Source organism: Saccopteryx bilineata, chromosome 5 (genome assembly GCF_036850765.1).
Source record: "Saccopteryx bilineata isolate mSacBil1 chromosome 5, mSacBil1_pri_phased_curated, whole genome shotgun sequence".
In the NCBI taxonomy this organism is placed as follows: Eukaryota; Metazoa; Chordata; class Mammalia; order Chiroptera; family Emballonuridae; genus Saccopteryx; species Saccopteryx bilineata.
In genome coordinates this window covers 139,850,905-139,878,679 of record NC_089494.1, presented here as the reverse complement: position 1 = coordinate 139,878,679, position 27,775 = coordinate 139,850,905, and positions in this window count along the sequence as shown.

Here is a 27,775-nt window from a genome sequence, read left to right as displayed (position 1 = left end):
CTCCTCTCTCCTGTCCCCCGGAGCCCCGGGTGGGTGGTTGTGAGAGAGGTTTTTTGCATAGCCCCTTTGAGAAGAATCCTGGGTCTGAGAAATCTGTTTCTTTTTTACAAACAGCATCCTGACTTGTTTCACAGCTAAATACTGTCCTTACACCTCTTCTAGGCTCTGGGGCTGCAGGCTGGCACTTTGTTCCTGGGACTCAGGACCCTCCCCTACCTGCTAAACTCCCCGCCGCGCGAGTCTATCCCGGCTGCCGTTTGTTCCTGAAAGCTGGGAAGTTCTCTTCGCATCTTTGCTTTTCCTACTAGTCTTGGTATGGCTTCTTCAGTGGTCCTTGGTTAAAAAGTCCTCTTAGTTTAGTCCAAAGTTGGTTTTTCCAGATGATAGTTTTTTTTAAATAAATTTTTATTTTAATGGGGTGACATCAATAAATCAGGGTACATATATTCAAAGAAAACATTTCCAGGTTATCTTGTCATTTAGTTCTGTTGCATACCTATCACCCAAAGAGAGATCGTCTTCCATCACCCTCTATCCAGTTTTCTTTGTACCCCTCCCCCTCTCCCCTTTCCGTACCCCCCATAACCACCACACTCCTGTCCATGTCTCTTAGTCTCGCTTTTATGTCCCACCAATGTATGGAATCCTGCAGTTCTTGTTTTTTTCTGTTTCACTTATTTCACTCCGCATAATGTTATCAAGATTCCACCATTCTGCTATAAGTGATCCGATGTCATCATTTCTTCTAGCTGAATAGTATACCATGGTGTATATGTGTCCTATCTTCTTTATCCAGTCTTCTATTTTTTTTTACACTGATTAAGAGCCTTTAAGCCAACTCTTGGCCAATACAGCAAGAATCCATAAAAGAGTGGTGTCCTTAACATGTTCACCAAATCCAAGGTGGCCCCATCACCATGCCAAATGCCTGAAAAATGCAACCCAACCACAGTTCAGTCTGTTAGGAGCTGTCACAGGGAGCAGGAGTCCAGGAAAAGTCCACATCCAGGAAAAGTCCACATGGCACTGGAATTGTTGTCACCATTCTATACATTGCAGCTCATGTCCAAGTCCCAGTGACCGCTGCTTCTAGCTGGTAATGGTTCAGGTAGACTGGAAAAGCCATTTGCAGCATGCGTGGATATGGAGTTTCTGTTCTCTGCCTGGAGAGATGAGACCAGGTTGCTTTTCCATGGAGCTCTGCGACTGTGGCATGGTAAAGAGAACCTTGGGATACACTAAGCTGGGTGGCAAAGGTAGATTCACATAATAGAAGTTGACAAAAGGGGGAAAGAGAGCTCTAAATTAAGAGTAGGTCCCAGCCTGAAATATGAGTGGGGCATTGAGGTTGGAGGGATAAAGGAAACACTATATATTAAACAAAGCAGCAGAAAATAGGACTATCAACACTCACAACAGAGATCTTTGAGGGAAGAATAAAAAACCTGACTCTTCAGGCAAAACAGTTAAGTGGCCCTTGTGCCAATGAGATCAGCTTACCTGCTTCTTGGAAGAAATATCCTAGGCTCATCCACAGTGTCATAGATGGGGCCGACAGCCCTGGGCACCTTCAGCCTTCAGTGGCAAACCCCAGCTTTCTGGGCAAGGTTAGGTCATAGGTGGCTGGAGCAGGGCTGGAAGAGACTGAACTCTCCCTTAGAGGAGCGAGGGGGAAGCCTACCTTCCAGTGTCCCTGTTTCCTCACAGCAGAGGCATGTAAGCCTGGCAGGCTTTAGCTCAATGTCCTTCCTTTCCACTATTGAAGCAGGACCCAGATGGCATCCTATGAGACCCCTTTGGGGCATTGGAGCCTTTAAGCATGTATCCTAAAAGCTGGTAGTTCCCCTGATCTCTATTGGGCTTTTTCTGCCTCTAGGTATCTTAAAAGCCATGCTCAGAAAATCTCGCTGAGGGGTTTGAGGATCCCCATCCGCCTATATAAATCTTTTCCATATATCTGGAGCTATTTGGAAAAAGACAAAACAGTGTTATTAGCTGTATCTAATAAAGAAGGTAGTAGTCTGCAGGCGAAAAAGATTTGGTGTCTCCTGTTCATCAACATTCCAAAGAAATGTAAAAAAAATTTTTTAAGTAAAAAACATGATATGGTAGACCCGTAGGAGTTCCAGGATATGACTAACCCCTCTTAAATTTTTTTTAATTGACCTTAAAATGTTTGCTGAGTACATTTAATAATACCTTAACTTTAAAGATTGTAAGCATGACAAAATACAGTAAATGCTTTTGCTCCATATGCAGGAGCATTTTCAGTTTAGCCAGTTTAGGAAATCCAGTAATAGAACAATGCATACAGACAATGAGCTATAACATGCTTAGCAGCCTCTCCTGTTCTGACAGAAGTTACTATAGATCCGGAATATGTATCCATTGTAATGTGGACATATGACTGTTTGCCAAATGAAGGTATATGAGTAACATCCATCTGCCAAAGTTGTCCTGGTAGGGGTCCTTGAGGGTTAACTCGAAATGAAGGGGCAGATTGTAGTATTCCCTGAACAGGATTTCCCAATCTGCCATGCTGCTTCCCGAGAAAGTTGAAACTGTTTACACCTGGCTGCAGCGTTCTGGTGATGAATAGTATGAGACTGACTTGCTCGGTCTGTCATGGTTGCTCCACATAATTTTCTCTTGGGTAGATTGATCAACAAAGGCATTCCTAGGCCCTGGCCGGTTGGCTCAGTGGTAGAGCATTGGCCTGGTGTGCAGGATTCCTGGGCTCGATTCCCAGTCACAGCACACAGAAGAAGTGCCCATCTACTTCTCCACCCCTCCCCCTCTCCTTCCTAACTTTCTCTCTCTTCCCCTCCCGCAGCCAAGGCTCCACCAGAGCAAAACCACCCCCGGGCAATAAGGATGGCCCCATGGCCTCTGCCTCAGGCGCTAGAATGGCTCTGGTTGCAACAGAGCAACACCCCAGATAGGTAGAGCATTCCCCCCTGGTAGGCATGCCAGGTGGATCCTGGTCAGGCGCATGCGGGAGTCTGTCTGACTGCGTCTCCATTTCCATCTTCAGAAAAATACAAAAAATAAGTAAATAAAAGAAAAAATATAACCCCCCCCCAAAAAAGGGGGGGGCATTCCCTTGTGCTAAAGCTCCAGGGAGCATGGAGTAAGCTTGAGTCTGTCCTATGAAACATGGAGCTCTATGTTGACATATAAGTCTTTGAAGAAGGAGGAACTGCTGAAATAGTTCATCAGCATTTGTCCCTAAGACAGCAGTCTTTATAGTGGAAACACCATAAGTAAATATTTGCTGTCTGTCTATAGATTAAAGGGGGAATATGGCAAATGCTAAAAAGGCATGATCTTTGTGCCCCTCCCCTCCTCCAGCCCCCTCCCTCTCATCCCCCCCAACCCTGTACCCCCAACACTGTTGTCCATGTCTCTAAATCTCATCTTTATGTCCCACCTATGTATGGAATCATACAGTTCTTAGTTTTTTTCTGAATTACTTCTTTCACTCAGTATAATGTTATCAAGTCCCATCCATGTTGTTGTAAAACTTCCTATGTCATCATTTCTTATGGCTGAGTAGTATTCCATAGTATATATATACCAAAGCTTTTTAATCCACTCGTCCTCTAATTGGACAGTTGGGCTGTTTCCAGATCTTTGCTATTGTGAACAATGCTGCCAAAAACATGGGGGTGCATATCTTCTTTTCAAACAGTGCTATCGTGTTCTTGGTGTATATTCCTAAAAGTGGGATAGCTGGGTCAAAAGGCAGTTCGATTTTTAATTTCTTGAGGAATCTCCATACTGTTTTCCACAGTGGCTGCACCAGTCTGCATTCCCACCAGCAGTGCAGGAGGGTTCCCTTTTCTCCACATCCTCGCCAGCACTTATTCTGTGTTGTTTTATTGATGAGCGCCATTCTGACTGGTGTGAGGTGATATCTCATTGTGGTTTTAATTTGCATTTCTCTAATCATTAGTGATGTTGTCCTTTTTTTCATATGCCTATTGGCCATCTGTGTGTCCTCTTTGGAGAAGTGTCTATTCATTTCTTTTGCCCATTTTTTTAAATTTTATTTTTTTTAATGGGGTGACATCAATAAATCAGGATACATATATTCAAAGATAACAAGTCCAGGTTATCTTGTCGTTCAATTATGTTGCATACCCATCACCCAAAATCAGATTGTCCTCTGTCACCTTCTATCTTGTTTTCTTTGTGCCCCTCCCCCTCCCCCTTTCCCTCTCCCATTCCCCCCTCCCCCCCATAACCACCACACTCTTATCAATGTCTCTTAGTTTCACTTTTATGTCCCACCTACGTATGGAATAATGCAGTTCCTGGTTTTTTCTGATTTACTTATTTCCCTTCGTATCATGTTATCAAGATCCCACCATTTTGCTGTAAATATTCCGATGTCATCATTTCTTATGGTTGAGTAGTATTCCATAGTGTATATGTGCCACATCTTCTTTATCCAGTCATCTATTGACGGGCTTTTTGGTTGTTTCCATGTCCTGGCCACTGTGAACAATGCTGCAATAAACATGGGGCTGCATGTGTCTTTACGTATCAATGTTTCTGAGTTTTGGGGGTATATACCCAGTAGAGGGATTGCTGGGTCATAAGGTAGTTCTATTTTCAGTTTTTTGAGGAACCACCATACTTTCTTCCATAATGGTTGTACTACTTTACATTCCCACCAACAATGTATGAGGGTTCCTTTTTCTCCAGAGCCTCTCCAACATTTGCTATTACCTGTCTTGCTAATGATAGCTAATCGAACAGGTGTGAGGTGGTATCTCATTGCCGTTTTGATTTGCATTTCTCTAATAGCTAAAGAAGATGAGCATCTTTTCATATATCTGTTGGCCATTTGTATTTCTTCCTGGGAGAAGTGTCTGTTCATATCCTCTTCCCATTTTTTTATTGGATTGTTTGTTTGTTTGTTTGTTGTTGAGTTTTATGAGTTCTTTGTATATTTTGGATATTAGGCCCTTATCTGAGCTGTTGTTTGAAAATATCATTTCCCATTTAGTTGGCTTTCTGTTTATTTTGCTATCAGTTTCTCTTGCTGAGCAAAAACTTCTTAGTCTGATGTAGTCCCATTCATTAATTTTTGCCTTCACTTCTCTTGCCTGTGTAGTCAAATTCATAAAATGCTCTTTAAAACCCAGGTCCATGAGTTGAGTACCTATGCCTTCTTCTATGTACTTAATTGTTTCAGGTTTCATGTTTAGATCTTTGATTCATTTTGAGTCAATTTTTGTACAGGGGGAGAGACTGTAGTCCAGTTTCATTCTTTTGCATGTGCCTTTCCAGTTTTCCCAGCACCATTTATTGAAGAGTCTTTCTTTTCTCCATTGTGTGTTGTTGGCCCCTTTATCAAAAATTATTTGACTATATATATGTGGTTTTATTTCTGGACTTTCTATTCTGTTCCATTGGTCTGAGTGTCTATTTTTCTGCCAATACCATGCTGTTTTGATTGTCGTGGCCCTATAATATAGTTTGAAGTCAGGTATTGTAATGCCCCCAGCTTCATTCTTTTTCTTTAGGATTGCTTTGGCTATTCGGGGTTTTTTATAGTTCCATATAAATCTGATGATTTTTTGCTCTATTTCTTTAAAAAATGTCATTGGAAGTTTGATGGGAATTGCATTAAATTTGTATATTGCTTTGGGTAATATAGCCATCTTGATTATATTTATTCTTCCTAGCCAAGAACAAGGTATATTCTTCCATCTCATTATATCTTTTTCGATTTCCCTTAACAATGGTTTATAGTTTTCATTATATAAGTCCTTTACATTCTTTGTTATGTTTATTCCTAAGTATTTTATTTTTTTTGTTGCAATCGTGAAGGGGATTATTCTTTTGAGTTCGTTCTCCATTGTTTCATTGTTGGCATATAGAAAGGCTATTGACTTCTTTATGTTAATTTTGTATCCTGCGAACTTTCTGTATTGGCTTATTGTTTCTAGTAGTCTTTTTGTGGATTCTTTGGGGTTTTCGATGTATAGGATCATATCATCAGCAAAAAGTGATAGCTTTACTTCTTGTTTTCCGATATGGATGCCTTTTATTTCTTTGTCTTGTCTGATTGCTCTGGCTAGAACCTCTAGTACCACATTAAATAAGAGTGGAGAGAGTGGACAACCCTGTCTTGTTCCTGATTTAAGGGGGAATGCCTTCAGTTCAGTGCCATTTAATATGATGTTAGCTGATGGTTTATCATATATGGCCTTTATCATGTTGAGATATTTTCCTTTTATACCCATTTTGTTGAGAGTCTTAAACATAAAATTGTGTTGTATTTTATCGAAAGCCTTTTCTGCGTCTATTGATAAGATCATGTGGTTTTTGTTCTTTGTTTTGTTGATATGGTGTATTACGTTAACTGTTTTACGTATGTTGAACCATCCTTGAGATTCTGGGATGAATCCCACTTGATCATGATGTATTATTTTTTAATATGTTGTTGTATTTGATTTGCTAGTATTTTGTTTAGTATTTTAGCATCTGTATTTATTAGAGATATTGGTTTGTAGTTTTCTTTTTTTGTGCCATCCTTGCCTGGTTTTGGTATGAGAGTTATGTTGGCCTCATAAAATGTGTTCGGAAGTATTGCTTCTTCTTCAATTTTTTGGAAGACTTTCAGTAGAATAGGAACCAAGTCTTCTTTGAATGTTTGATAAAATTTGCTGGTATAGCCGTGTGGGCCTGGACTTTTATTTTTGGGGAGGTTTTTAATGGTTTTTTCTATTTCTTCTCTACTGATAGGTCTGTTTAGGCTTTCTGCTTCTTCTTGACTCAGTCTAGGAAGGTTGTATTGTTCTAGGAATTTATCCATTTCTTCTAGGTTGTTGAATTTAGTGGCATAAAGTTTTTCATAGTATTCTACAATAATTCTTTGTATATCTACGGTGTCCGTGGTGATTTCTCCTCTTTCATTTTGGATTTTGTTTATATGAGTTCTTTCTCTTTTTTCCTTGGTAAGTCTTGCCAAGGGTTTGTCAATTTTGTTGACCTTTTCCAAGAACCAGCTCCTTGTTCTATTAATGTTTTCTATAGTTTTTCTGTTCTCTAATTCATTTATTTCTGCTCTGATTTTTATTATCTCCTTTCTTCGACTGGTTTTGGGTTTTCTTTGTTCTTTTTTTTCTAGTTCCTTAAGGTGGGAAGTTAAGTGGCTCACTTGGGCTCTCTCTTGTTTATTCATATATGCCTGAAGTGATATGAACTTCCCTCTTATCACTGCTTTTGCTGCATCCCATAGATTCTGATATGTCGTATTGTCATTTTCATTAGTCTGTATATATCTTTTGATCTCTGCACTTATTTCTTCTTTGACCCATTCATTTTTTAAAAGTATGTTGTTTAGTTTCCACATTTTTGTGGGATTTTTTTCCTCTTTTTTGCAGTTGAATTCTAGTTTCAAGGCTTTATGATTAGAAAATATGCTTGGCACAACTTCAATTTTTCTAAATTTGCTGATGTTGTTTTGTGGCCCAACATATGGTCAATTCTTGAGAATGATCCATGTACACTGGAGAAAAATGTATACTCAGTCACTTTGGGATGAAATGTCCTGTAGATGTCTATCATATCCAGGTACTCTAGTGTTTTGTTTAAGGCCACTATATCTTTGTTGATTCTCTGTTTGGATGACCGATCTAGAGCCGTCAGCGGTGTATTGAGGTCTCCAAGTATGATTGTTTTTTTGTCAGTTTTTGTATTAAGATCAATAAGTAGCTGTCTTATATATTTTGGTGCTCCTTGGTTTGGTGCATATATATTAAGAATTGTTATGTCTTCTTGATTCAGCGTCCCCTTAGGCATTATGAAATGGCCATTTTTGTCTCTGAGTACTTTTCCTGTCTTGTAGGCAGCATTATCCGATATGAGTATTGCTACACCTGCTTTTTTTTGGATGTTATTTGCTTGGAGTATTGTTTTCCAGCCTTTCACTTTGAATTTGTTTTTATTCTTGTTACTTAGATGAGTTTCCTGTAGGCAGCATACAGTTGGATTTTCTTTTTTAATCCATTCTGCTACTCTGTGCCTTTTTATTGGTGAGTTTAATCCGTTTACACTTAGTGTAATTATTGACACTTGTGAGTTCCCTATTGCCATTTTATATCTTGCTTTCTGTTAGTTTTGTGTCTTGTTTGATCCTTCTCTTTCGTTTTTCTATCTTTTGTTTTTATTTGGTTGTATTCCATACGTCTTTCCTCTGTTGCTATGTCTTTTATCTCATGTGCTTCTGTGGTGGTTTTTTCAATGGTGGTTACCTTTGAGTAGTGAAAAGGGTCCCTACCCTGTTCATTGTAGTGAACTATTTTTGAGTTTCTCCCCTCCTTTTTTTTTTTTTTGTTGTCACAGTTTAAATTTGGTTTTATTGTGTTCTTCTTGGAGCTTTTACTTGTGGCTCTGTTTTTTTTTTTTTCTTTGTATCTGATTGGAGAACCCCCTTTAGTAATTCCTGGAGTGGGGGTTTTCTGATGATAAATTCTCTCATCTTTTTTGTATCTGTGAATGTTTTTATTTCTCCTTCATATTTGAAGGATAGCTTTGATGGGTATAGTATTCGTGGCTGAAAGTTCCTCTCTTTCAGGACTTTTAATATTGAGGTCGACTCTCTTCTAGCTTGTAGAGTTTCTGCTGAGAAATCTGATGATAATCTAATGGGCCTTCCTTTATATGTTGTATTCTTCTTTTCCCTGGCTGCCTTGAGAATTTTTTCTTTGCTGTTGGTTTGTGTCAATTTCATTATGATATGCCTTGGAGTAGGTTTGTTGGGGTTAAGAAAACTCGGAGTTCTGTTTGCTTCTTGAATTTGAGGCTTTAGTTCTTTCCACAGGCTTGGGAAGTTCTCATCTATTATTTGTTTGAGTATGTTCTCCATTCCATTTTCTCTCTCTTCTCCCTCTGATATACCTATTATTCTTATGTTATTCTTTTTGATGGAGTCAGATAATTCTTGTAGGGCTATCTCATTTTTTTTAATTTTTGAGTCTCTTTCTTCTTCTCTCTGTTGTGCCTCAAGTTGCTTGTCTTCTATTTCACTAATCCTCTCTTCTATCTGACATGTTCTATTAGCTAAGCTTGTTACTTCATTTTTCAGCTTGTGAATTGAGTTTTTCATCTCTGTTTGATTTGTTTTTATAGTTTCAATTTCTTTGGACATATATTCTTTGTGTTCATTGAGTTGTTTTCTGAGCTCCCTATATTGCCTTTCTGTGTTTTCTTGTATATCTTGGAGGATTTTTAGGATTTCTATCTTGAATTCTCTGTCATTTAACTCCAAGGTTTCCAATATATTAAATTTTTTCTCTATAGATTTTTCCTCATCTAGCTGTGTTACCTCTCTTTTTTTTGTATCCATGATATTTGATTTTCTCTTCCTTAATGGCATCTGAGGGTGGTTTTGTTTATAGTATTAATGAGATTTAATAAAGAGTAAAAAGTTAAAAAAATAAAAAATCGAAAAGAGTTGTTTTTTTAAAAAATTAATAATGAAATAAAGAAAAATAAAATAAAATAAAAATTTTTTAAAAAGGAAATTATTCCTCCCCCTCCTTTTTTCCTCTCCTCTCCTCTCCCCTTTTTCTTGAGAAAATCTTGTGGTGAACTGTGAATTATAACAAACAATGCCTGTGATGGAGGGCCTGAATTGGAGAAAAGTAATAAAGGGACCAAAAAAAGAAGAAAAAAAGAAAAAAAAAAGAAAAAAAGAAGGGGCTATGGACCCACAAAAAGCAAATAAGGAAAAAATTTGGGTCAAGAATGAAATGATTTGCTTTTAGGTGTTGGTTGTCTAAGAGTTATGATGAGAGGAATAAGAGGAAAACAGAAAAATGGGGGGACAAATTAAAAAATTACTATTGTATTTAGTGGAACAACAACTAGATAAAATGGATAGCCAGGATGGGAGCACTGCCAGTGTGTTAAAAAGGTGAAGTAAAAAACCCCCAAAATGCCACAAACATAAGTTTGAGTCCCAGATAAGATAATTTGTTTGTTATTGAGGTTTGAATGAGAGGAGATGTAAAGGAGAATGGAAGAAACTAATATAGAGGGAGAAAAGAAAGATAGAGAGAGAAAAAAAGAGGGAACCACTAAAAGAAGAAAAAAGAAAGGAGAGAGAGAGAGAGAGAGTTAAGGGTTTTGGAGTGCAACCCTCATAGAGAGAAAGGAAGAGGAGAGAAAAGATAATGGGAGATGTAACACTTATGGGTAGTGTAGTTCAAGGAGAGGAGAGAGGAAGACCGGCAGAGAGTTAATCGGCCAAATTGGAGGAGGAAAAAAAGTATCAAGAATGAAGATAAGAGAAACAAACGAACAAATATAATAAAATGGGATAGGTTATAAAGTCTGCAGATTATTCTTGATTTTGAGAGGTTATCTTCTTGCTTTTTCTTTTCTCTCTCTCTTCCTGGTCGGTGACTCTGTACCCCGGGTTCTGCCCCTTTGGCATGCTCAGGTAGAGGATTGCAGTTGATAAGTCTCTATGGCGATGTCATGTATTGTGCTTCAGTCTCGTTGGCTGTCGAGGCTCATTAGCATTTATAGGCTCTGACAGTGAGAGAGTCCGTGTTCCTGGAGACTTTCTCCTAGTCTTTCCTTCCTCAATTAGTAGCCTGATAATCCAGCTATGGGGTTGCTGCTGCCTCTGCCTGGATAGTAAGAGGCTCAAAGAGCTGGCAACTCCCCACTCTATTTCCACTCAGCACAGGGCTCTGGGTAAGGCTCAGTCAGTCAGAGCTGCTAGCATAATCAGGCAGGCTTTCCGCCCACTCAAAGACCTCTGGCTCTGCCACTCTGTCCGGTAACACAGGCGGGCGCCCACTTCCGGGGCGCTTGGAGGAAACTCTCACTCACTGTCTGCGCGCACAGACCAGGATATCCTGCCAGCAGTTTCACGCTCTGAGTGAAACCCCCAACCGCATGGAAAAGTTGCAGCGTTGGAATTGGCTCTCGCTCCGTCCCCGTGCGTGGCTTTTGGAAGGCGCTGGGGCGGCCAGAGATTCCGCTTTGGCCCACACAAAGGCCCCTGACTCTGCCCCTTTGTGCGATAACACGGGCGCGCACTGCCGAGTCACTCGGAGGAATCTCTCACTCCCTATCTGCGCGCGCAGACCAGGATATGAGGCCGGCCGCGTTTCCCTCAGAGTGAAACCCCCACCAGCATGGAAATTTTGCACCGTTGGAATTAGTTGTCGCTCCCTCCCGTGCACGGCTTTCCCAGGGCGCTGGGGCTGCCCAGAGATTCTGCTTTCGGCCCACAGAAAGGCCTCTTATTTTGCCTCTCTGTGGGGTAACACGGGCACCCACTCCCGGGGCTTAGGAAGAAATCTCTCACCCACTAACTGCGCACTGACCAGGAGATCGGGTAAAATGGCTTCCCCGCTTGTCTTTCTTTGTTTGGGTTTGGCGCGAGTGTTAGCTTGTATTGCCCGGGTTGCCACAGGATCAGTTTTTCCTCGGCTTGGATCTCCATGCCATAGCCTGTTTCGGCCGTTTGTGCCGCGGCCTGGATCTATTCACCCTCTTTGCCCGCCTCAGTTTCTATATTCACAGTTACTAGAGAAAGCCGCCCTGTTTAGGTTAGTGAGGAAGGCGGAGCATTTCTTACTCCCTATTTCCTTCGGGGTTTGGTTATATATATAGCCAATTTTTCACTCAACCATACCTTCGGGTGTATTGCGAAGCATCTGGAGGCTCCAAGTATAGGTTTTTCTGTTTCTGGTTGAAGATCTTGTTGAGTTTTGGGGGAGATTTATCGATATTGCTTCCTACACCGCCATTACTCTGATGTCATCTTTTTTTTGCCCATTTTTTGATTGGATTGTTTGTCTTCCTGGTATTAAGCTTTACAAGTTCTTTATAAATTTTGGTTATTAACCCCTTATCAGATGCAGGAGCCCCAGGTTAGTGTTTGTGAAAGAGATATTCTGTGCGGTCCCTTAAGAAGGATCCTGGGTTTAAGAAATCAGACTCTTTCTCACAAACAGTACCCTGACTTGTTTCCAGCTAAATACGTTCCTTACGCCTCCTCTGGGCCCTGGGGCTGCAGGCTGGGACTTTTTTCCTGGGGCTCAGGACCCTTCTCTCTCTGCTAAACTCACTTCCCGCCATGCAAGTTTCTCCCTGCTGCCGCTTGCTCCAGGGAGCTAGGCACCCCTCTCCGTGATTCCGCTTTTCCTACCAGTCTCGGTGTTGCTTCTTCAGTGTTCCTTGTTTGAGGAGTCCTCTTAATTTAGTCCAAAGTTGGTTTTTCCAGATGATAGTACTTAAAATTAGTTTGTAATCCACTTTGGTTCTGGGAGGTAGATGTTGGTACGTCCGCCTACTCCAGCGCCATCTTGTCTCTCCTGGGACTTCTACACACTGGGTGGATGCTCTACCACTGAACCCAGATCATAGTTCTTAAAATTAAGTTGTAATCCACTTTGGTTCTGGGAGGTGGAAGTTGGTATGTTGGCCTACTCCATCGCCATCTTGCCACCCCCACAATTAATATCTTGATAGTGTTCTTTATCCCACATATCATGATATGCAAGAGCCAGCAGTAATTCTGGCTTTGATTACTTTGAAAATATGCTATTTTTTTTTAGCATAGTTAATATATGTGTAGATTCCTATAACCTAACAACTTAAGCGTTTCCTTTGAAAGAGCTTCAAAAGGTACTACAGCTATAGTAATAACAATTGTAAGAAAACCTTATACACTACAATTCTCGCAATGTAGGCAAGATATTTTTAAAGTTGAAAACTATATTCTTAAAATTTAAGTTTTGACTTTATTAATGACTCAATAATATTGTTTTGGTAAACCATTATCATGGAAAAATGTCAAAGCCAGAAATAGAACCAAAGTGTCCTAGCACTTGGTCTAATGTCACTCTGTGATAATCTATGGATGATTTCTACTCTGAATATAGAAGTTGGCAATTCTAAGAGGCACAAGTGTTTGTCAGAGAATTTTACAAATGAAATGTATAACTTGGGGTGAAGTATTTGCAAAACTATGTGTCTGAGGCAGATAGATCAATGGCCCTCAGAGGAGTATACATTTTTTGGTTTTAAGAAAATACTGTAGACTTTATTTCTTATTCATATAATACCAAAAAACACATTATCTACTAATATTTCTTTGAAAAAGGCTTCAATTCATATTGAATTGAATAGCTACAGAAAACCCATCTCTTTTGGAAGGCATTATTACTGTAATCAAGAGATGGGATTGATTTTTCACAATAGACAATTTCTAAGGTTCTTTTTCCTTTATCACCTTTTAAATTAATAATGCAAATAATTTTTTAGTTTAATGTTCTTCATTTGCTAGATTTATGACTTATTATTTCTGTATACATAATTACTATCTATCTTCAGTTATTAATTTCTAATCTATTTAATTCAATATATGCAGTCGACCAGAAAGTGCCACACACAATAGATACTCTTGAATAATTTCTCTGCCCTGAGCTTATTGTGGTCTTTCCCTCCTCTGGCCTAGGACTCTGCTTTGGGTTTTCTTTTTGTTTTGTTTGTTGCTATTAATTAGTTACTTGATCATAAACAATCTCATGTTTTAATTGAATATTATCTCCTTTTCTATCTAGAATATAAACTTCTCTAGGACAAATTCCAAAATTTTTACTTCTTTTCAGGCCCCCATTATGCTTATTACAGCTTTTACACGTAACAGTAACTGTAAAATTATGCAAGAGGTGAGTGGTATATGTGTCATAATGTTTGATAAATATTTATAAGTCAAGAAATTCCTGGCTGATCAGCAACTCTCTGGGTTGCAGAGAAATATGTGTACATGTCTGTGTGCACAGGCCCTAAATAGACATTATTAATGATAAGAGGTGTTCACAAAAAGAACTCTTGGTATGGGTGTCTACTTCCAGAAATGCCACATTTGTCTCTACCTAACTTTCACCTCTGATAGCCAAGATGTATTGTGGCCACAGCCTCATTCCAAAACTTAGTGTCACTTTGCATTTGGGCAGAAATTATGAAATTTCAGCCCGTAGTTTATCCATAATTATGTCTTCAACATTTTCTTCTGTATTCAAATGATTTTTCAGCACCAACATCTCCATAGTTAAAATTGAGTGGTATGGTAATCATATGCATTGTCAAGAGTTTATTTTTTAAAAAATACTTTAAAAAAACACTTTAAGAAAAAATAAGAATAAAATGTTTTAAAATATTTTATCCCAAGAGTTGTGACTTTCATTTCCACTCACTAGATTACTTATAGGTTGGAACATCCTGTGAAAACACTGTAAAATCCTAAATTACAACAGGAGAACTACAATGTGTTTTTATCATCTTGGAATAGAATGCTAAATTCCAATCATTCTAACTAGAAACAGTGCTAGCAATTGATTTTTGATATTATAAACCTAATCCAGGGCAACCAAATATTTTTTTATTATAATGAAAAAAATATACTATTTTTCTCTTCTTTCTTCATGGGGGCAGAAGTAGAAAAGGCATTTAACAACCTCTCAATTCTCTGGGTCAGGGTAACTGGGTATTTTCCAATACTCTCTATCAGTGTAGATTCCATCCCTCTAGTCTTATAATTACTTGCATTCTCTACTAATCCAAAATCAACTAGCCAAGGGTTCTTCCTTTATGTAGGAAAGGAATGCAGAATAATATTTGACAATTCACATCTGGGCTTAAGTAGGATAGCTACAGGCTTACATAACTTTCTTCCTTAAACATCTTTTCCATTAAATTTTAATTTAGAAAATTGCAACATAAAAAAAACAAACCAAAAAATGGTAAACATTGAAATAATGAAAGAGCCCATTCTTTTTTTAAAAAATAATTTTATTTATTTAATGGTATGACATCAATAAATCAGGATACATATATTCAAAGATAACAAGTCTAGGTTATCTTGTCGTTCAATTATGTTGCATACCCATCACCCAAAGTCAGATTGTCCTCTGTCACCTTCTATCTTGTTTTCTTTGTGCCCCTCCCCCTCTCCCTTTCCCTCTCCCTTTCCCCCTTCCCCCCGTAACCACCACACTCTTATCAATGTCTCTTAGTTTCGCTTTTATGTCCCACCTACTTATGGAATAATGCAGTTCCTGGTTTTTTCTGATTTACTTATTTCACTCCGTATAATGTTATCAAGATCCCACCATTTTGCTGTAAATGATCCGATGTCATCATTTCTTATGGATGAGTAGTATTCCATAGTGTATATGTGCCACATCTTCTTTATCCAGTCATCTATTGATGGGCTTTTTGGTTGTTTCCATGTCCTGGCCACTGTGAACAATGCTGCAATGAATATGGGGCTGCATGTGTCTTTACGTATCAATGTTTCTGAGTTTTTGGGGTATATACCCAGTAGAGGGATTGCTGGGCCATAAGGTAGTTCTATTTTCAGTTTTTTGAGGAACCACCATACTTTATTCCATAATGGTTGTACTACTTTATATTCCCATCAACAGTGTATGAGGGTTCTTTTTTCTCCACAGCCTCTCCAACATTTGCTATTACCTGTCTTGCTAATAATAGCTAATCTAACAGGTGTGAGGTGGTATCGAAAGAGCCCAATCTTATACCACAATTTATGAACCCATTCTCTTGCCCTCTTCCAGCCTCCTATTGTGGCTCCTTATTGGCTGGCTTCAACAGAAAGACCAAGGCACTCAAAGATGATTTATCCACTCTGGTTTTCTATAAATAGGAAATCTAGGTAGTAAATCTTGATCAAAGATGAATAGGAAGAAAACTTTAAAAACTGATGTAAATATTTTAAATTGTAGGGGAAAGGGGAAAGATGAAATAAGGGAACATATTCTAAAGAAAGAGAAAGAATGTATTATAGAAGACAACTAACTTCCATAAACAGAAGAATAGAGACAAAAGTGAAATGACAAGAGAATGAATAAGATATAAAAGGGGTTGGAAGAGTTAAGATATTGAGAGTAGGAAATAATCACACCATTGCTGAAGTAATACATGAATTAGAAATATGAAAGAGTAAGAAGAAATATCTGGCAGAAAATAGAAAATATCTAGTGGGATGGATGAGAGGATTTTTAAAAGCACATCAAATACAAAAGCAAAGGACAAAGAGGTTAAAGTGATTAGACAGCAGATGAAAAATAAGGAGGACAAATAAAAATCAAATTTAGAGAAATTGATGTTTCTAACAAAGAATTTAGAACTAATGAAACTAAAAAATATTCAAATATATAATGTGGCAGACTACTAAGTGTCTCCCTATATCTGCTCTCTTCTTCTGCAACAATATCATTTTAGCTGGGCACTAGGTCAACAAGATAGACTTTGTTTCACAGTCTCCCTTTTAACTAGTTGTGGCCATATGACAAAATCCTAGCCAGTAAAATGTGGGCAGGAATGAGTACCTGACACTGGAGGACTGAACTTCTGCCTTCCTAGTCCCTTCCCCTCTGCCGGTGGTTGGACATAAGGATTGCTAGATTTAACAAATAAAGAAATAGAATGTCTAGTTCAATTTGGATTTCATAGAGACAATTTTTTAGTATATTTCAATTATTGCATGAGACACAGTTATACTAAAAAAGTAATCACTGTTTATCTGAAATTCCAATGGAACTGGATGTCCTACGTTTTGCCTGGCAATCTTTCTGGAGATACAGTATTGAGAAGTGGAGTATCTGCCTTTGATGGAGAGATGGATGCCACCTGTGCAAGATGTCAGACACATTACAATAGGCCTGAATTGCCTACTTCTGACATATTGCCTGAACAAAACCCATAACTTTCTATGTTGCCAGTTCAATATATATATAAGGACCTTGGTATTACAAAGATTTTTTTTCATACAGGAGCTCATTTTTGTCCTAACTGATATGTGTAAACTTTTTTACAATTCCAAAGATTAAAAGGACTTAGCATGTTTCAGGAAGTTATTAAAAGAGAATAATTACTTAGGGGAAGTTGTTAAACTTTGGGTATGAAGAATGGAATCCTACAAGCAAATCAAAGTAAATCACCTAAAGCAGAGAGTGGCAAACTGTGGCACACAGTCTGCTGCCTGGTTTTGTAAACAAAGTTTTATGAGAATATAGTCTCCCTCATTTGTTTACATGAAGATGGTTACTTTAACACTTAATAGCAGGGATGAGGAATTGCAATAGAGGCCCTGCAGTCTGCAAACAAAGCCTAAAATATTTTCTATCTAGGATTGTGCAAAAAAATATTTGCTGACTTCTGACCCAAAGAAAAACTATTACTGGCCTCAAAACCCTTCTCAGCGTTATTGATGTAAGAAGAAATTTGAAAAAAAGAATGTGACTTAAAAGTAACACACAACCATGTAGTGATCCACATTTAAAAGCAGCGGGAAGACCCTTTCAAATATGTAAAAATTTGGGAAATATATCACCTTTCCCCAAAATAATAACATATGATGATATAATCGACTAAATGATGCTTCAAGATATATAAAAGGACTGAGAGTGAAACTGAAAAAACTGGCAATTACTATTATGATAATACCAAATATACATGTCATAAATATTGAAAGGAAGATACTAAAATAAATGTAATAATACTATAATATACCAGAACAAAAACAAGGATACAAAAATTTAAGAGATGGAAGGGGAAGGAAAGATGGAAAAAGTGGTAATTGCTGTAATTTCCTCATTGGTTATAGGGAATTATGGAAATAATATCATGTTATTATTTAAGGCAGAATGGTTAAATGAATAAGTGGTAATAAAAGTGAAAAGAAAAGCCACATACTAGCAGAAGATATATGCAATGATATAGCTCACCAAAGAGTTTTATTGAGAGTTTATCAAAGAGTCCCTATACACAAGTAAATAAAATAGAAAAGATAAATAGGCATTTCACAAAAGAGCAAACATAATCATAAGTGCTTAATATCACTGAAATCAGGATAATGCAAATTAAAATGATAACAAGACCATTTCAAATCAAGTGTTAAAGTGGTGATAAAAACAGAAACTCTTTCACATTGCAGGTGGGAAATATAAATTCATAAAACCCATTAGGGGGTAAATCGCCTTGCTCAGGCCCCAGATCATGTATTGTCTTCAACATCTGAAATGACTATTATTTCTACCTCGATATCCAATAACGTTCTCAAATTTAAAACACCCTAATCTTCTTATCCCACAGTAAATGGCAATCCTGTTCATCCCGCAGCTCGACACCAAAATCTTTAAGGGAGACTTGACTCCTCTTTCTCTCATGCCCCCCATGCAAGTCGCCCATAAACCCTGTCAGTTCTCATGTCAAATTATAGCCTTAAGAAAACTGGGGGGAAAATTATATCCAGAATCTGTTTACCTTCACAGCTATCACTCAAAGCTAAGCCGAGTCACCAGTCACCTGGATCATGACAACCGTCTTACTCACTCTTCTAGCTTTTTCCCTTGCCTTCACTGGAGCTTGAGGCACCCTTGTAGGACCTAAGTCAGATCATTTTACTTCATTGCTACAAACCTTCTACTGGTTTTCCAGATATAGACGGAAAGGTCCCATCTCCTGTGAAACCTATTCTCTCTAGCCAAGAACCAGAAAAGGGGCACCCTAGAAAAAGGATTAAAAAAAGCTTTTAAACAATAAATGTGCCAATAAAACACCCCAGAAAACATATATTAGACAAAGCTTAATAAAAAGAGAGGAAGGATTTCTATATTAATATCAGATAAAGTAGTCTTCAGAGCAAAAAAATTGACCAGAGACAAAGGCATTAAATAATGACAAAAATGTCAATCCATAAAAGAAGACCTAGCAATCTTAAATACACATGAACCAAAGAAGAGTGCTGCAAAATATTTGAAGCAAAAATAAATAGAAATGAAAGGAGAAACAGATAAATTCACAATTTTTATTGAAGACATCAGTACACCTCTCTCAACAACTGCTAGAACAACTATACAGAAAATCAAATAAAATATTGTTGATACAAAAAAGTATATTGTTGATCCATACAATCTGATAATACCATGCAGCTGCTTGAAAACCATATAGTTGTATGCATTTATATGTAAATATATCTCTATCAATCAAGATAGGCAAGGTTTATGCTATTGTAACAAATGCTTCCCAGCCTGACCTGTGGTGGTGCAGTGGATAGTGTCGGCCTGGAATGCTGAGGTTGCTGGTTCGAAGACCTGGGCTTGCCTGGTCAAGGCACATATGGGAGTTGATGCTTCCTGCTCCTCCCCCCTTCTGTCTCTCTTTCTCTCCTCTCTAAAGTGAATTTTTTTAAAAAAATGCTTCCCATATCTCAAAAGTTTCTTTTTTGCTCACTTCACATATCCATCATGAATCAACTCTACATCATTTTCTCTACATCATCTTAACTCCAGAACTCAGTCTGATGGGACAGCTTCTTTTTTTTTTTTTTTTTTTTTTTTTAAAATGATGCTCCTTTTTTTTTTTTTTTAATTTTTATTTATTTATTCATTTTAGAAAGGAGAGAGAGAGGGAGAGAAGAGAGAGACAGAGAGAGAGAAGGGGGAGGAGCAGGAAGCATCAACTCCCATATGTGCCTTGACCAGGCAAGCCCAGGGTTTCAAACCGGCGACCTCAGCATTTCCAGGTCGACGCTTTATCCACTGCGCCACCACAGGTCAGGCCGGGACAGCTTCTATCTAAAGGTTTGGTCTCATGGAAGAGGATAAAGAGAGACATGACAAAAGTTTAAGCTGGCTTTCAAAGTTTCTGCTTGGACATTATGCATATTTCTGCTCACACCTTAGAAAGGAGCACCAGATGAACCTAATATTATCTACCATAATATTCATGATATATTATAATGTAAAAACAAACAAAACAGGTCACAGTGTTGGGGAGAATATTCACTATGAATATTGATTTTTTAAATAAGGTGAGTAGGATTAAAAAACAACATGACTAGTAGTTTGTGCTTTTTATGTTTTTGTAATGTCACCAGATTTTGCAAAGAATATGCATTAATTTAAATAAAAATAATATTTTATTTAAAAAAGCAAAAAAGGAAGAAATTTGATCTTAATTCTTCTGCTTTAATTGAAATACATGCATTTTCCCTTTGTTGTTAGTAGACAAGGAAAATATGTGTGATCATTCACAGAGTAATGCTTAAAAGCATTTACTAAATACAGTTGTAGTTTTTAAAAACTAATCTTGTTTGAATCAAACATCCAGTTGATCAAGTGAGAGGTTCTATATACTGCATCAAGCTCTAAAAAATGCAAATTTAGTCACAAAAAGAAAATACCCATACTTTGCACAACTTCGAGCATGACCATATCTATAATACATTGCAGAATTTTATTAAACCTAACTAAAAACAGAAAAAGAACAACAGTACTTCCTAGGAGAGTTGTTAGGTTTTTCTCTGTGTAGAGAAAGGGAAGGTAGGGGTGGTGGTAGGCACATAGATGCCTGGTCTTCTGGCCATTGTAGAGGGTCTCAGCTCTGCCATCGGGCAAGAGTGGCAGTCCCTGTAACCATGTCCAGTGGGAGACTGAGTGATATGGGGGATGGGGTGAGGAGAGAGAAGTCAGTAGGAAAGACGGAACAGTTATGAGGGTGCATATGGCTGAACGACAGGCGACATTTTTTAGTATACTTCCATCAAAGTAAAGCATTGGGGGTGAAGAAGGACTATCTAAACAGGATAAGGATGTTCTTCTGTGTGATATGCATACTGACTCCATGAAGAAAGACTTTAGGCACTGTCACAGAGATAAAGATCCTCCTTATTTTCATATGATATTAATACAGCAAGAGATATCTACTAATAGCTTAACCAATGCCCCAAATTCTCAGGTGCTACTGGAAGAACATGATGCTATGACCTCTAGGGGCTCAGATGGAGATGAGAGTAAGAGAATACATTTTTTACAGTTTCTCTTCCCCAGAGATGAGATTAGAGGGGAGCACAACCTTGGATACAGTAAAGAAAAACCTGGGATGCTGAGGGCCCTGACTTGAGAGCAGTCTCACCAGCTTGAGCGTGGGATCATAGACGTGATCCTGTGGTTGCGGTTTGAACCCAAAGGTCATTAGCTTGAAGTCCAAGGTTGTTGGCCTGAGCAAAGGGTCACTGGTTTGAGATAAGAAACCTCCTTTTCACTAAGAGGCTTCAAAGGTATTGTATAATTTAGGCCAAGCATTCAGAGAAAGTTTGTAAATATGATTTTTATACTTGTGTGTAATTTATAACAGCTCAAGATGGCCGATCGCATTCCTGCTTAGGAAAGGCTGTTATATTGTAAATGAAGAGGTTTTCATACTTAGAAGGTTTTGAATGGAAGGAGGAGGAAGGAGACTGGGACTCCCTCCCTTCTCTACACCTGGTGAAAGAAGATAAAGCAGCCAGGAATGGGGGCGGGGGGAGAGGGAGATTTGAGTAGCCCTTTCCTCTCCCCTTTCTTTCTCCTTAATTGGCGATTTACAAACACTTATCCTCTGACATCATGTAGGCCCCTCCCATCCTGAAATCGTTTGACTGATGTATGTACCTCTAGAGTAGACAGAGGAATCTTGAGATCCATGTATGTGAACTTGTGTTCTCTAAAGGGTATATAAGATGTAAGAAATCTAATTTTGGGGAGCACATGTCTTTGGAGCCACAGGCCCTGCATGCCCTGTTGGCTTTAATAAATTCTCTTTTCCTCTTATAGTTATCTGTCAATCCTCCATTGGGTTGCTTTCCTGCAACACAAACACGAGATACACTTGCTTTTCTTTTTCCCCAAATATGCTATAGAAATGTGACTGGCTCTTGAAGAGGATGGAGAATGAGAGTGTGGTGTGTTCCAGGGACAGGGATGAAGTAACATGAGTTCCATAGACATGGAAATGTTTACAATGGAAAGTTTTTGATGTATGACTTTACAGCTCTTTTTATGCTCTTTTCACTTACACCAACATGTTTTCTCACTTGGAGGCCATTTTTAACCAAAAGACAAACGTGTTATGCAACGTATCAATCCATGACAAGTAGAATAGTGCAAAACTGAATGAGACATGGATGCTCAGCTCTCTAGTCTCAAAACATGTCTTATTCCAATGTGTGCATCAGCCAAATTACAACCTCCTATGTGTGCAAACCTCCAGTTTGCTCATGAACACCCAAGCTGCAAAATCTAAACTACTGTTCAATTCCTGGGCAGGGCACACAGGAGAGGCACCCATCTGCTTCTCCACCCCTCCCCCTCTCCTTCCTCTCTGTCTCTCTCTTCCCCTCCCGCAGCCGAGGCTCCATTGGAGCAAAGATGGCCCGGGCACTGGGGATGGCTCCTTGGCCTCTGCCCCAGGCGCTCGAGTGGCTCTGGTCCCGGCAGAACGATGCCCCGGAGGGTCAGAGTATCGCCCCCTGGTGGGCAGAGTGTCGCCCCCTGGTGGGTGTGCCAGGTGGATCCCAGTCGGGCGCATGCGGGAGTCTGTCTGTCTCTCCCCGTTTCTAGCTTCGGAAAAATACAAAAAAAAAAGATAAAAAATCTAAACTACTAATTAGCTTACTAATAAAATCAGGGGCATTTTGTTATTTTATTTTATTTTTCAACTTTATTGAAGAACAATTAAAAAATACATATAATTGTTTATATTTAAAGGGCACAATGTGATATTGATATACATCATGGAATGATTACTAAGAACAAGATAACTAAGTTACTGATTTAAAATGAACTGCCTAATTACTGGAGAGGGAACATGGAACTTAGATGCAAAGTTTGATTTTAGAATTCCAATTGCATTTCTGCAAAGTGCAGGTTCATTAGACTAGGAGTTGAGTTGACTCAGAAGGGCAAATTAAGTTAACTTCAGCAAATTATAATATGTTCTCTGTGGGTTGGGCCCAGGCATGGGTTTTTTTGAAAGCTTCTCCAATGATTCCCTTGTGCAGTCAAAACTAGGACCCTACTGCACTAGATGCCAGAAGAGGGAAAGAGGGACTGTTGCATCGCAGAAGCCTGCAGAAACATGACATTTCCAGAAAGTGTGGAAGCCCTTGTATCTCTGTTTTCTTGCATTCTAGAGCAGAAGGCATTTTAGTTCTTATTTAGTCCAGAAGTGTGAGCTGTTCTGTTCAGACTTCATGAAGACACGTGTGGTCGATGTTGCCATGAATCACTTTAATCATCTGACAAGGCAACAGGAAGTTATTCTGATTTTGAGTAAAGTAAAGTAAAAAAAAAAAAGTGGGGTGAAGCTGCACTTAAAACTTATCAAAATAGCTTTGATTGTCTGAGTGGTACAGAAAGATATTCTTTCTTTCCAAAGGGATTTTCTTTTTTCTTCTCCATTATTTCCATAGAAAATATTTCTAAAGCTAAGAGTTAACTTAATTTGTGTCTGTTATATTAAGAAATAAAATAAGCTAATATTTCAAAGGCTTTAATAAAAACATAAAGCTCAATTTCTTATTCTCATGGAGAAGAATGTATAAATCCAATTAATGGTATCTGAAGTAAATATTGAAGTACTATTTAAAATGTTTTTAGCCTGACTGGTAATGGCAAGGTGGATAGAGTGCCGGCCTGGAATACCTAGTTCCCAGTATTGAAACCCAGAGGTTGTCAGCTTGAGTGCGGGATCATTGACATGATCCCAAAGTCACTGGCTTGAAGTACATACAAGAAGCAATCAATGAACAACTAAAGTGAAGCAACTACGAATTGATGCTTCTCACCCTCTCTCCTCCTTCTCTCTTTCTCTCTTTCTGTGTACCTCTCTCTCAAAATCAATAAAATAAAATAAATGCTTTGACACAATTAAAAAATGTATGAAGGACTTGACTGATACAGGGCTGGTTGGGAACATCAAGCATCACCTAGTTAGGAAGGTGAGGGGAAAATGGTCTCCATAATATATTTTTACCATCCCTTGGTGAAATATTTTGAGGTAACCACCATAATATTAACTGTTTAGTCTTAGCACTGTTCTAGTTGTTTGATTATGTTGTGTCTTTTAACAGGTTTTTCATTTGCTTCCGTGAGTTCTACTTTCTTAACCTCTTTATTAGAAGAATCTCTTTTAGCCCTGCTGGCACCCCCACTCCACCCACCCCCTGAGCCACAAAGGATACTAGAGTGGTAAGTCTGAACATGTCTTTTTGTCATCCTTGAACCTAAGTATGGTTTTCTAGATTTACGAACATTATCTATTTCTTAACTCAACTTCCTATTTTGAGAAAATTGCTGATTTACATGCAGTAAGAAGTGATGTGGAAAGACTGTGCTATCTCTCCCCAGTTTCTCCCAAGGTAACAGTGGGTGCTGCCAGAGTATTAACATCGGTGTCGCCAAGATTGAGGACACTTCCACCACCTCAAGAATCCCTCAGGTTGCCCTTGTTTTGCGACCCCTACTTTTGTCCCACTCCCAACCCCTTCATAATTCTTGGCAACCATTGATTTGTCTTCCATTTTTATATTTTTGTCATTTCAAGAGTGTTATATAAAAGGAATCAAATAGCCTCTCACCTCCTGGGAACACTTCTTCTCACTTGATATAATTCTCTGGAGATTCATCCTGGTTGTTGCATGTATCATTGGTTTGGTCTTTTTTATTGCTGAGTAGTATTCCATGTTATTAGTAGATCGCAGTTTGCTTTATTCCGCACCCTGTGAAGGACATCTGGGTTGTTTTCAGTTTGGGGCTGTTGCCTATAAAGCTGCTATGAAAGCATTTGTGTACAGGTTTTTGTGTGAACATAAGGTTTCATTTCACTAGAATAACTACCCAGGAGTGTGATTGCTGGGTCATATGGTAGTTACATGTTTCTTAAGAAATTGCCAAAGTATTTTCCAGAGTGACTTGATCACTTTACATCCCCTTCAGCAATGTATGAGTGATTGTGATGGAGTTTCTCTGCATCCTTGCCAGCATTTGGTGCTATCATTTTTTTTTTATTATTGTAGCAGTTGTGATGAATTTGTAGCAACAGATCATTGTGGTTAAAATTTGCATTTCTCTAATGGCTCTTGATACAGAATATCTTCTCCCATACTCTCTTCACGTTTATTTTATATAGAACATCTGACATCTGGTGTTTTAGTTTTTTTTTTCTAGCAGAAGCAGGAAAGAAAGCATTACATTATTTCTTGTGGTAGGTCAAAATAGAATAGCAGTTAAGATGTCAACTTTTGCTCTCACATGGCCAAAGTCCAAATCCTGGCTTTACAAATTTGGGCAGCCTCTCTTTCCTTAGTTTTCCACTCTGCAAAATGGGATTAACACCGACCTTGTTTTGAGGGTTTAATGAGCTAATGCAAAGCAAGTCCAACAGTATGTTCAATTGTTTCTAGTTATTATATAGAATTTACATACATTTTATAAAATTGATTTTATGGTTTCAGCAAATTGTAATATTTGCATCACTCTCTTTTGGTACTTAATATTACAGAAAACTATTTTGATGCCAATGATTTTTTTATTTTTTGAGTAACTTTTTCTGGGTGTGTCAGTAATGCTTGGGAGATTTTTAATTTTTCTTGCAATTCCCAGCTGCCATCAGTCTGAGTAGAGGGGAGTGTGAGTTCATGCTTGATAAATACCTGATAAGCTCTTTCTGTCTTAAATATGCAAGTGTTTCTGTAACTCATGGGTAAATATGGTCCAGATTCTCTGACTTTCTAGGCATCTGTGAGACACATTTTCTTTACTAATATTAAATTCCTTTAATCATTTCATGAGTTAAAAAGAGCACTATACAACTATACAGAGAAGGAAAGCACTTTAAATCTGATTATTCTATTCAAACCCAAGACATAAACAGGGTATACTAACATTCATTCTTCTTCTAAGGTTTATAATAGTATAATATTTTGAGTATTTTAAAATTTGGATATTTTTTAAAGGGTAAATTATACCTTTGAAATGTAAAGATGGAAAAAGTTATTTTGTGAGTGATAGAGAAGAGACAATCAAATTATTGGCAACATAAGAAATTTTTAAATTTAAATTTTTTTATTTATTAATTTCAGTGAGAGAGGAAGAGAGAGAGAGAGAGAGAGAGAGAGAGAGAGAGAAACATCAAGCTGTTCTTGTATGTGCCCTGACCAGGAATCGAACAAGCTCCATCTTTGAATGATGCTTTAACCAACCAATTTATTTAGCTGGGGCTGAAAAATAATAATTTTATAGCACTTTTCAATCATTGTCTAATCCTCAAAAGATGTGTACAAACTATGTAAGAAGCATCTTCATATTTTTTAAATATTTATTTTACAACAAATAGAACACAGGATTCTAAAATGAGTATGATTAAACTAGAAAGTCCAGCGGTTATACAAAATGACCACTGTTCTAGATATTATAAATTGTAATTAAAATGATTTGTGCAAAGGTGTCTGCTAATTCAAACTGAATTACCCAGGGCAGGCAGCGAGGACGCCCCTTTGCTTACTGCCCCACGGGGTTTCCCCCTTCTACTTGCTTAATTGCTTAAAGTAGAGTGCAATGAAGGAAACCACTGGTGGTACATTTCTTAAGAGCCACTGCTAGCTCAATAAATAAAGGTGATTTAAAGAATAAAATGTTAATTCACATGTCAAAGATCTCTTTGTACACAACATTTCTTGTGTAGATCTTTCCATCATTTTTAAGCTCACCTTGCAGAGGACCATCAATTATTTTTAATTTTATGTCCGTTCTTTCATGAACTCTTGAACAGGCAACATAAAGTTGACCATGTCCAAATGCAGGCTCAGGTAAAAAAATGCCAACACGCTTAAGCGTTTGGCTTGAGACTTATTGATGATCATAGCAAAGGCAAGTTTTACAGGAAATTGTCTACGTCTCAATTGAAACGGCAACCCTGTTTGAGATGGAGCCAAATCAATTCTTGGAATGACATGTATTTCACCTTTAGAGGAGCCAGTCAAAGACTTAGCTATTATGACATTATTTTTCAGTTGGAGAACCTCTAGTCTTGTACCATTGCAAAGACCCCTTCTGGTGTTAAGATTTCTTAACAGCATAATAATTGCTCCAATCTTTAACCTCAATTTGTGAGGTGGCATGCCAGAAGGTGGGACTATTTGAATGCCATGGCAACTTCATCCCATTGGCTTGTACAGTTATGCAAGCAACCAATAAGCTATCAGCGACAGACACTTAAGCCGCATATAATAAAGATGCACAAAGCTATCCCCATAGGGAACAGATGTTTGGTTAAATGGCTATAACTATGGGATGTGTTAAATAAATTATGGTAATCTCTAAAACGGACTGTTAAAATAGGTTGTTAAAGTGAATTAAATAAATATGTGTGTACTGATGTGCAAAGTAGTACTATATATAGAAGATAGATTTTATATATATATATATATATGTTTGTATAATTTATATATCCAGAAACATTTATAGAAAGACAGCTAAGTTGAATTAGATGATTAATGCACAGGAGTCAGAAATATCAAGGAAGAATATGATTTTGTGACTGAGTAGAAACCACCATTGCTCAGAGTTCATTTTCTCATCAATAAAGAAATTTATAGCCACTCCCTTGGTTTGTTGTATGTATGGGTGTGTGTTGGGGAAGGGGTTATAATGTAAGTAAAACTGCTTTGCACACTGTAAACCTTGCATATATTTTAGATGTCTCAGTTGCTATCATCATCATTTTCTAAATTTTGTGTAGTAATCTGCATTCAACATCTTTTTGTGACAAAGATTCCAACCACACATTTTATTCTGTCATTCCCAGAAGCAGCAGTACAGTATTATACTCAATTTCTCTACCAGATTGAAGGGTCATGATCTCTCTGGCAGGGAGGGAGTTACTGTCA